General features: G+C 36.8%; 1 protein-coding gene across 1 annotated transcript in view; it reads right to left on the bottom strand.

The window, feature by feature from the left end:
• Nucleotides 1-744: 744 nt before the first annotated feature.
• Nucleotides 745-9,330, bottom strand: part of LOC150090042 (muscle calcium channel subunit alpha-1-like) — a 1,145,904-nt gene continuing 1,137,318 nt past the window's right edge. The window contains exon 47 of the mRNA XM_090389719.1: nt 745-855. The gene's annotated coding sequence lies outside the window, so the exon portion shown is untranslated. The remainder of the gene's footprint in view (nt 856-9,330) is intronic.

The raw sequence follows: 9,330 nt of genomic DNA, 5'->3' as shown, positions 1-9,330 counted from the left end.
AAAACATCCTAGCACCAAATGAGGCACTTTGTTCTAGTATAATTTTGCAGTTATGTAACGTCACATACAAACACGAACACTAAAATAAAATTAAATCATTACAATTCAAAAAAGAGGTAAAGGTAAATGAAGACTATTTACTATGAAACTTGACATTTAATTTTGAAAAATTAAGATTACAGCTCAGATTACTACCTACTTTTATAACATTTGAAAAGGCAAAAAAGGGAGAAAAACATTTCAAATGCCAATTAACTTCATTAAAAATTTTGAGCATGAAAAATCGACCTTTGGTATCAACTGGATTCTATGAAATGAGCATTTAAAATATATTTAAACCAAATTTATGTACACTATACATTTTTATAAGAATATACAGACAAATACAGACACTCAAATATACCTATGTCCAATTTAGAATAAATTCAACATATTTTTAAAACTGCAAATTATAAATACAAGGATGTAAGAAAAATATGAGAAGTACGGTAGAATTTGTTAAATAGGCTACTAAAATTATTTAATCAAGACTATGTACACACTCATCATTGTATCAATATACATATATATGCATTACAAACTGAATACAGGATAAATTTTGACAAATATTTTCTTATACGAATGCACCCATTAAAAAAAGTTAACTTCAACACAGACGTCAAACTAATTGTGAAAAAATATGCAAAATGACAAGAAAAACGGTTATCCTCTTAAATCAGATAAAACATTAAATGAATCACAATTACAACAGGAAGACAAAATTCTTCAAACTTCAATTTCTATATCGTGAGGAAGGCAGTTTTTGTCCGATGCTCTGATGGTAAATTAAACAGTTACATCATCAGCTATCAGTGCCTACAAAGAAAAGGAAAAGTGTCAAAATATCTCAGAACATTTCAAAATATTTATAAGTTAAGTCTGCTGAAACTTCTAGTTTTTTTTTTGTTTGTTTGTTTTTAATTTTGCATTTTTTTATGTTTTGTGGCATTTTTCAGAAAAGGATGGTAATAACTTTCACATTGAATAGGTAAAACTGAGTAGCTTCCTTGAACTGCCTTAAAGGGATATACATTATCCCTTATACACCATCCCAAATAGATTGTCCTAGTGAACAATCCGTTTGGTACATCAATGTGCTCTACAAGAAAATGAAAGCCACTATATGCCAATGTCATATATCTACAATGCTGTATAAAGACAGACAACAAACACCGGTGGGACTAACAGAATGAACAAGACTCTTCACCCTATCTTATACTCTAGCCATATTTATGACTTATCTTAATATGTATCTATATTTTATCTAAGGCTAGATGTTAAAGAGTGTACTGTAGTATACTCTTTAACATCCAGCATCTTTGGGAATTGAGAAGTACCAGATTTTAAAATTTTCTGGATTTTAGAGAGGTATACTTAGTGGGAGAGCTGTTTTGGAGTAGCACATTCCAAAACTGCTCAAACTTGAATATTAAGTACTAACAACTGAACTTATTTACATCTGTAAACATTTATGACTAAAAGGCAATACCAGTAGTTACAAATGTAAACAACAGTTCAGTTTGTTAAATATAAACAAATGGCAATAAATAAGGTCACAGCAAATGTTGTCATGCACTATGATGTCATTCTCAAACCCATGCCTAGAGAGAGAGAGAGAGAGAGTGCTTTTGCATTGGAGGTTAAAATAAATAATAATAAATATTTTCATTAAGGAATAAATTTAATAAGACATGTGCAATCTTCATAAATTCAGATGACATGTTGATTTTAATAATCATACTAGAAAAATAAATGCACAAGGCGTAATAAACTACGAATTTGAAATGCACTACAGAACTGCCAGTGTATATATACAATATTTTGTTTGTAGTAGTGAACTAAAACAGTAGTGTCAAAGGCATCACAATTTAATTGTATCTCATACTGTGACAATGAGTTACCCTGATATTGCACTACCTATAATAAGTAATGCTTCATCAATGGAGAAGACTATTGTTACTTATTCTCGGGGATACCACCACCCAGATGGCACAGTTTCAAGGCTTATTGGCCTATCCTCAGTGGGTGGGTAGGTAACTCGGTGTTGCAATCAAGCCACATCATTATACATATGTGCACCATTTGGCATCTCTCATATTGTGGAATTATTCTTCACAACTGGGTTGGCATGATTGCAACACCCACCAAGGATAGGTCAATAAGCCTTGAAATGGTGTCGTCTGGGTGATGGTATCCCCGAGAATAAGTAACAATAGTCTTCTAAATTGGTGAAGTGTTACTTATTCGAGATAATGCAATATCACGGTAACTCGTTGTGAAGGTAGTAAGAATATGAGACCCAATTAAATTGATGCCTTTTACACTACTGTTGTACACTGAAAGGACAGAATTCATGGGATACCTGGTTCCTGTGCATTACACTGTCACCGCTCTCTAGTGGGTGAATCCATCCCTTGGCAGGTATATAGGTACATTGCATCACAGCATTCACATAGGCAGTAATTCGATGTCAGTATGGATAAACGTTGAATTAGACTTGGAAAGAGGGATGATAATGGGTACCAGATGCATAGGTCACTCTATTGCAGAGATGGTACAGAAATTGTACTATCCCCATTCGACAGTATCAAGAGTGTATCAGGAATACACCATTTCTGGAATAACATCTCATCGTGGACAGCGCTGTGGGCAGAGAAAGGTGGTGGATGAACATGGCCATTGACATCTGTCTCACAGTGTTTCAGCCAACCAGAGAGCGACAGTGGCATAAATCAACGCTGACTTCAATGAGGGAGGTGCCAGAAACATCTCCCCCAAGAACATCAGGCAATTATTAGCTGCAATAGGTTATGGGAGCCGCCAACCCACCAGAGTCCTATTGCTAACACCACACCACAGGATTCTATGCCTCAATTGGGCGAAAGAACATTGCCACTGGACCTTGGATGATTGGAGATGGGTCCCTGGTCCAACGAGTCCCATTTCCAGTTATTTTGAGCAGACAGGAGGGTGTGTATCTGGCAGAAACTGCACGAAGCTATGCACCAGTCACATCAACAAGGAACTGTTTATTCAGGTAGAAAGTTGGTAATGGTCTGGGGCATGTTCCACCGGCACACGATGGGACCTCTTGTATGTCTAGACACATCTCTGAAAGGTCCAGAATACGTGTCCATCCTTGCAGGCCATCTACATCCCTTCATGGTCATCGTGCATCCACAGGGCAATAGACTCTTCCAGCAAGTACGCCTCCTCACTAGAACACGGTTCGAAGAGCATTCTGCAGATTTTACCACCATGGAATGGCCTTCCTGTTTACTGGACAAGAACCCTGTGGAGCATCTTTGGAATGCTATGGATAGGTTCATTCAAGCTTTGGATCCTCTACCCAGGAATGTGATGGAATTATGGACAGCGACGCAAGCATGGATGGAAATACCTGTGGAACGCTTTCATGAACTAGTAGACTCAACACCTTGCCATGTGACTACCTTTATCTGGGCAAAAGGTGGGCATACCCATTACTAGGTAGGTATCCCATGATTTCTGCCCACCGAGTGTAGTTAAGTCCTATGAACAAAATATTGTGTATATACATTGGCAGTTCTGTAGTGATTTTAATAATGTAACAAAGATGCAAAAGTGTCATATGTAGTAACAAAGATGCAAAAGTGTCATAACTTAAATGATGCTCAGCTGAGCATCAGTAAGTTACTGTTTATATAATAAATATGCAGCCATTGTAAATCCACTGCAGAATGGAGGCCTCCTCAACAAGTCATGTTGAGGGAAATGAACCATAGAGAGGAAAGATGCCTGAGAGGGCATAAATTCAAATTGAGGAAAGATGTGTGGAAGTTTGCCTTTAGCCATTAGGTGGTTGATTGCTGGAACAAACTTCCATCTGTCATAGTAGAAGTTGATAGCTTAAACAGATTCAAGGCAGAACTAGACAAACATTTGGAGCGAGTGGATGGGGGAAATGAGAAGGGTGTGTGTGTGTGTGTGTGTTTTTGGCTGATGCTATTTAAGCTTTCTTTCTTGCATCATATACCCTTGCTAATGCTAATGAACCCTGATCTACTCAAAGAGCATATGCATGCACTCCCACTCCTGATCACTCAGCTGCAGAGGTCTTACTGGTTATATATGTGTGTATATCATGTCATATTAGGGTTAACTGAGAGAACAAACTCATCCACCCACATGTATTAGTATTTCACTGATTTGAACGTAAGTTTGTCACCTCTCTAGGTTTCACATAGAATTTTCAAGCTTAAACATTTCATGTTCAGGTAGTGTCATTTCTTTGGAAGAGAAAAAGTAAAATTTCCATGCCATTCTAAAAAAAGCATGCATTACATGCTTTTTTTTAGTTACATAGTAATCAAAAAAAATTTTTAGTTACAAAGTAATCTAAAAATGTGTATTTTATGTTAAAAAAAATTTCAGGAATGCTTTCACTGCTCATGTAGACCAATTATGGCATTCACTGTACCATGCAAGGCAAGGCTGCTGATTATGGTTGGTGATATTTGGCTTATGCACCATGACTCACCAAGGTAAACTGAAACTGTGGAGCTACACACACACACACACACACACACACACACACACACACACACACACACACACACACACACACACACACACACACACACACACACACACACACACACACACAGTGTGTGTTCATAACCTCAACCTCTCTAGATGCCTTAAACTCCTTGTTGATGTTTGGAAGGAATATCAAACCAGATTGTTGTGTTACCCTTCTGGGTAACACAACATGGTTTTGCTCTTCATTTCTGGATGGTGGTAGTACTGTTATGCTGCCATTTTGTGATAGCATACAGTCAACTCTGCATGGTGTAGCTGTCAGCAATTGCATAAATCGGCAAGTTAGTTAATGTACACAGTGCATCACATTTCAGGTGCTTTAGCAAATAGTAATGATTCATGATTTATAATAAAAGAGAGAGAGAGAAAGAGAGAGAGAAGCAACAACTTTAATGTATGAACTGAGAAAAGTTTGTTTCTCTGCATCTGCCACATTACCTATTCATTCCTGCAAACATCATAATAATTGTTGGATTTCTATTAGTCCAATTTTAAAGAAATTTTGGAAAGCTTGATAAATCATTCCAAATGAGCCAAATATAAAATTATGGTAATCCATCTGCTGAGACTTTAGTTATTACACAAGAATGAAAAATAATAATAATAATTGTCAGATTTCCATTGGTCTGATTTCAGTGAAATTTGGAACAGCCCAGTAAATCTTTTTAAAAGGCCCAAATATATACTTTCATGAATATTTGTCCACTGGGAGTCAAGTTGTCACATGTGGAGAGCCAGATAGATAGACTTCAAGAGGGGTTTTATTTTGCTGCACACTCTGTGCAGTTTCCAGCTTGTTAGGCACATTAGTATATATGAAAATATGTTTTTTTTTTTGTTTTTTTTAGGAGCATTAGCAACTAAGGCCATATTGCTCCAGGGATATGCGGTGGTCATTCCCAGACCTTTCCACATCCTCCGTATTTGGTGGTCACGGGCTTGAACCCCGGTCTAATCAAGAAGCGTGTGTGCTACACACTGCTGCTCCTGCCCACCTGGCAATGGAGGTGCCTGAAAATCTGTGGGAGTCAAGCTGTCACATGTGGACAGTTTGACAGATATTCGTTCATTTATTCAATCATTTATTCAATCATTTATTTAGCCTCTTGAGTACACACAATCTAAGTGTATATAGATAGTGACCTATAAGGCTTAAATTCTGAAAATTGCACCATCTCGGACTAAGCACCTGCGAGGTGACCTGATTGAGGTGTTTAAGGTTTTGAATGGTTTGAGCAAGCTCAATGCTGATGGGATTCTTCTGCTTGCTCAGATTACGCAGTTGATGGGGTGTAAATTCAAACTGAGGAAAGACAGTTTTAGAATATATGTGTGGAAATTTATAGCTTAAATAAATTCAAGGAAGAACTTGACAAACTTTTGGAGAGAATGTGAAGTGTTTTTTTTTTTTTGGCTGATGTATATAACTAAGCTTGCTTTCTTGCATCATATGCCACTACTCACGCTAATGCACATTCACATGGACATAATGAAAAAAATAGGTGCATTAAGTATATGTGCATGCACCTTACAAGCTGGCAATCGCACAAATGAACAAGCAAGCAACACAACATCTGAAAATAACACCCTCTTGAAATTAATCAACTCAGCTGTACATGCAATGACAAAAACAACTAACATGTGTTTCACATATACCATATACTGGATGGACTAAGTGACTTATTTATTTGGAATGGTCCAATGGACAATGAATACATAGATATCCACAGACATTTTGAAGGTAGTGTAGATAGAGTAATGTAATTTCTGCATGCTGCAGAAACATTCAGTTTCTGCTGTATGCAATCTTTAATTCATAATCCCCTTTCAAACTGGTCCAAATGTGCAGCTTACATAAATGCACTGTTCAGTGCATATATGTAAGTTCACCCCACCTCCTGTCAAACAAGTCCAAATGTATGATCAACATACATGCACTGTTCAGCTCTGAATTCAGAGAGGTTACCTCATTTACCTCTTCTATTTCTGCAATAACCTTCTTTCTCATTTACTTGCTGAAAATTGCAACTTGTAGAAATTAAATTCCAATGGCAACAATCATTAGCATTAGTAGAGGCATTTGATGCAAGAAAGCAAGCTTATGCAGCATCAGCCAAAAAAAAAAAAAATTAATTAATTTAAAAAAAAAAATAAATAAATAAAAAATAACCACTTCCACTTCACCCCTCTGTTCATTCGAAATACCTGTCCAGCTGAGCCTTAAACTTATTTAGGCTATCAACTTCCACGACAAGAGATGAAAGTCTATTACACCAACCAACCAACCACCCGCTGGCTAAAGGCAAATTTCCTCACGTCTATCCTACATCTGTCTTTTCTCAATTTGAATTTATGCCCTTTCAGGTGATTATTCTGAGCAAGAGGAAGAATCCCATCAGCATTGAGCATGCTCAAACCATTCAAGGCTTTATACACCTCTATCAGATCACCTTGCCGGTGCCTAGTCTCCAGACACTGTAATTTGCAAAACTTAAGCCTTTCTTCGTAAGAGCACCCCTTTGTTCCATTCACTAATCTTGTTCCCCTTCTCTGTACTCGTTCCAGCATCTCTACATCCTTCTTGAAATGAAGCCTCCAGACCTGTATACAGTACTCTAGGTGTGGTCTGACCATTGCCTTATACAAGGGAATAATCACCTCCTTATCCCTGCTAGAAAAATTCCTATATATCATCGACAATACATGATGAGCTACTCTTGCAGCCCATCTGCACTGCTCAGAAAACTTCATATCTGCCTGCACAACCACCCCCAGGTCCATTTCATTCTCTACCACTGTCAGTGTAGTACCACAGAGTTGATACGTTGCTCTGGGGTTGCTGCTCCCCATATGTAGTACTTTACATTTGTCAATGTTAAACTTCATTTGCCACCTCTCAGCCCATCTGCTCAACCTTTCCAAATCCTGTTGCAGTAGCATAGTGTCAGTAGTGTCCTTGACAACCCTGCCAACCTTTGTATCGTCTGCAAACTTGGACATTAAGCTTGATATACCATCATCAATATCATTTATAAATACAGAAAACAATAATGGACCCAATACTGAACCCTGAGGGACTCCACTAATAACATTAGTCCACGATGAGCAGTGTCCATTGATTACCACTCTCTGTCTTCTCTCCCTCAACCACCCCTTTATCCATAGCAGCAATTTGCCTCCAATGCCACACTGCTCCAATTTGTGCAGCAGTCTTCCATGTGCAACAGTATCAAAAGCCTTTCTAAGATCCAAGTATATAATATCAAAGTTATTCCCTGCATCCAGTTCTTTTGTGACTGCATCATAGTATCCAATCAAATTGGTCAGGCAAGACTTCCCCTTAACAAAACCATGCTGTGTCTGAGCTATAACTGAAGTCTTGTCTAGATGATCCTGCAGTGCTTCTTTAACCAGTGTACAGGTTTGTTCTGATAGGTTTTGTATTTGGGCTCACCTTTAACAGAAATGTTATTAATATGGAAAGTCACATAATTATGTGACCAAAGAGATGAAGTTTAGGATCTGGATGCAAGCAACATTTATTACAGAAATGTATAGCCACTGTTCTTTTTGCCAAGAGGCAAAAATTATTATAATTAGCAACTGGCCTCTGGGAGTAGTTTATTCAATGAAATTTGAAGTATTTTTATGTGATACAGGTGATATTGACACTGAGAAGGAAGGGGCAGTGTCACATGTATAGAAGCAGGCTGCAAGTGTATTTAGGAGTTTGTTTGTCATATGGTTTATTTTTAAAGCATGTAATTTGGCAATAAATACTTATCTTTACAGTGTCTTTCTTCCTGAAAAAATTTGTCTGAATATTGGGTATTTAATGCCTACCCTTCAGATTTTTAATTATAATATTGTATTGAATATACTTATTATAATTGTATATTCAATACAAATATATTGAATATACAACAACAATACAGGCAACCCCTGTATAACATGGTTTTGCTCTAACATGATTGATAAATTGTGGCAATCATCACACAACAAGGTACTTATATAACATGGTTTTGCTCTAACACGGTTAGAGAACCACAGCAAACCTCGCATAACATGGTATTTTTGAGCTTTTGTGTGTGAAACCCTGATATTATGTTGGATGTAATTTTTCAATATTTCCATTCTTTTTTGTGAAAATTATTGCGAAATCCCTGTATTTTATTTTGTTGGAAAATCCCCGTGTTAGGTTCTGTGCTACTGAACTTGTGCTTTTTTGAGACCATAAATTGTGACTTCAGAAGCATGCAGTTGTTGACTTTTTGTAATTTTGGTTTTTATTTGATCGTTTATAAATTTTTCCAGTATGTATTACTAAACTTTGTTCTTAAGGACTGTATTAAATTAAATTCCAGCCTTAAATTATACCTTAGGAAAGTAAAATAGCACTACTCAAAAGAAACTTTATTTCTCTAAAATCAAAGATACAAATTTTGGAACATCTTCAAGAGGGGGAAAAGGTATCATACATTGCAAAAAGTTTAAATTCAAATGAAGGAATCAATTCAGAGGATGATAGCACAGATGAAAATTCTGAGGTTCCAAATTTTACACTAAAAATACGGGAAGGCATAAATTTAGCCGAGCAATTAGAATCTTATTTTTTGAATGCAGATTCTTCAACTCAAAAGAGCACAAAGTTCAAAAGGGAACTTCAAAAATGCTTAGCTCCATACCATGAAAAATACAAAGATCTATCAA

This window comes from Mastigoproctus giganteus, chromosome 2 (assembly GCF_048544385.1).
Source record: "Mastigoproctus giganteus isolate SK-2022 chromosome 2, ASM4854438v1, whole genome shotgun sequence".
Taxonomy (NCBI): domain Eukaryota; kingdom Metazoa; phylum Arthropoda; class Arachnida; order Uropygi; family Thelyphonidae; genus Mastigoproctus; species Mastigoproctus giganteus.
The sequence above is the reverse complement of the archived record's forward strand: the minus strand, read 5'-3'. Positions and strand labels throughout refer to the sequence as shown.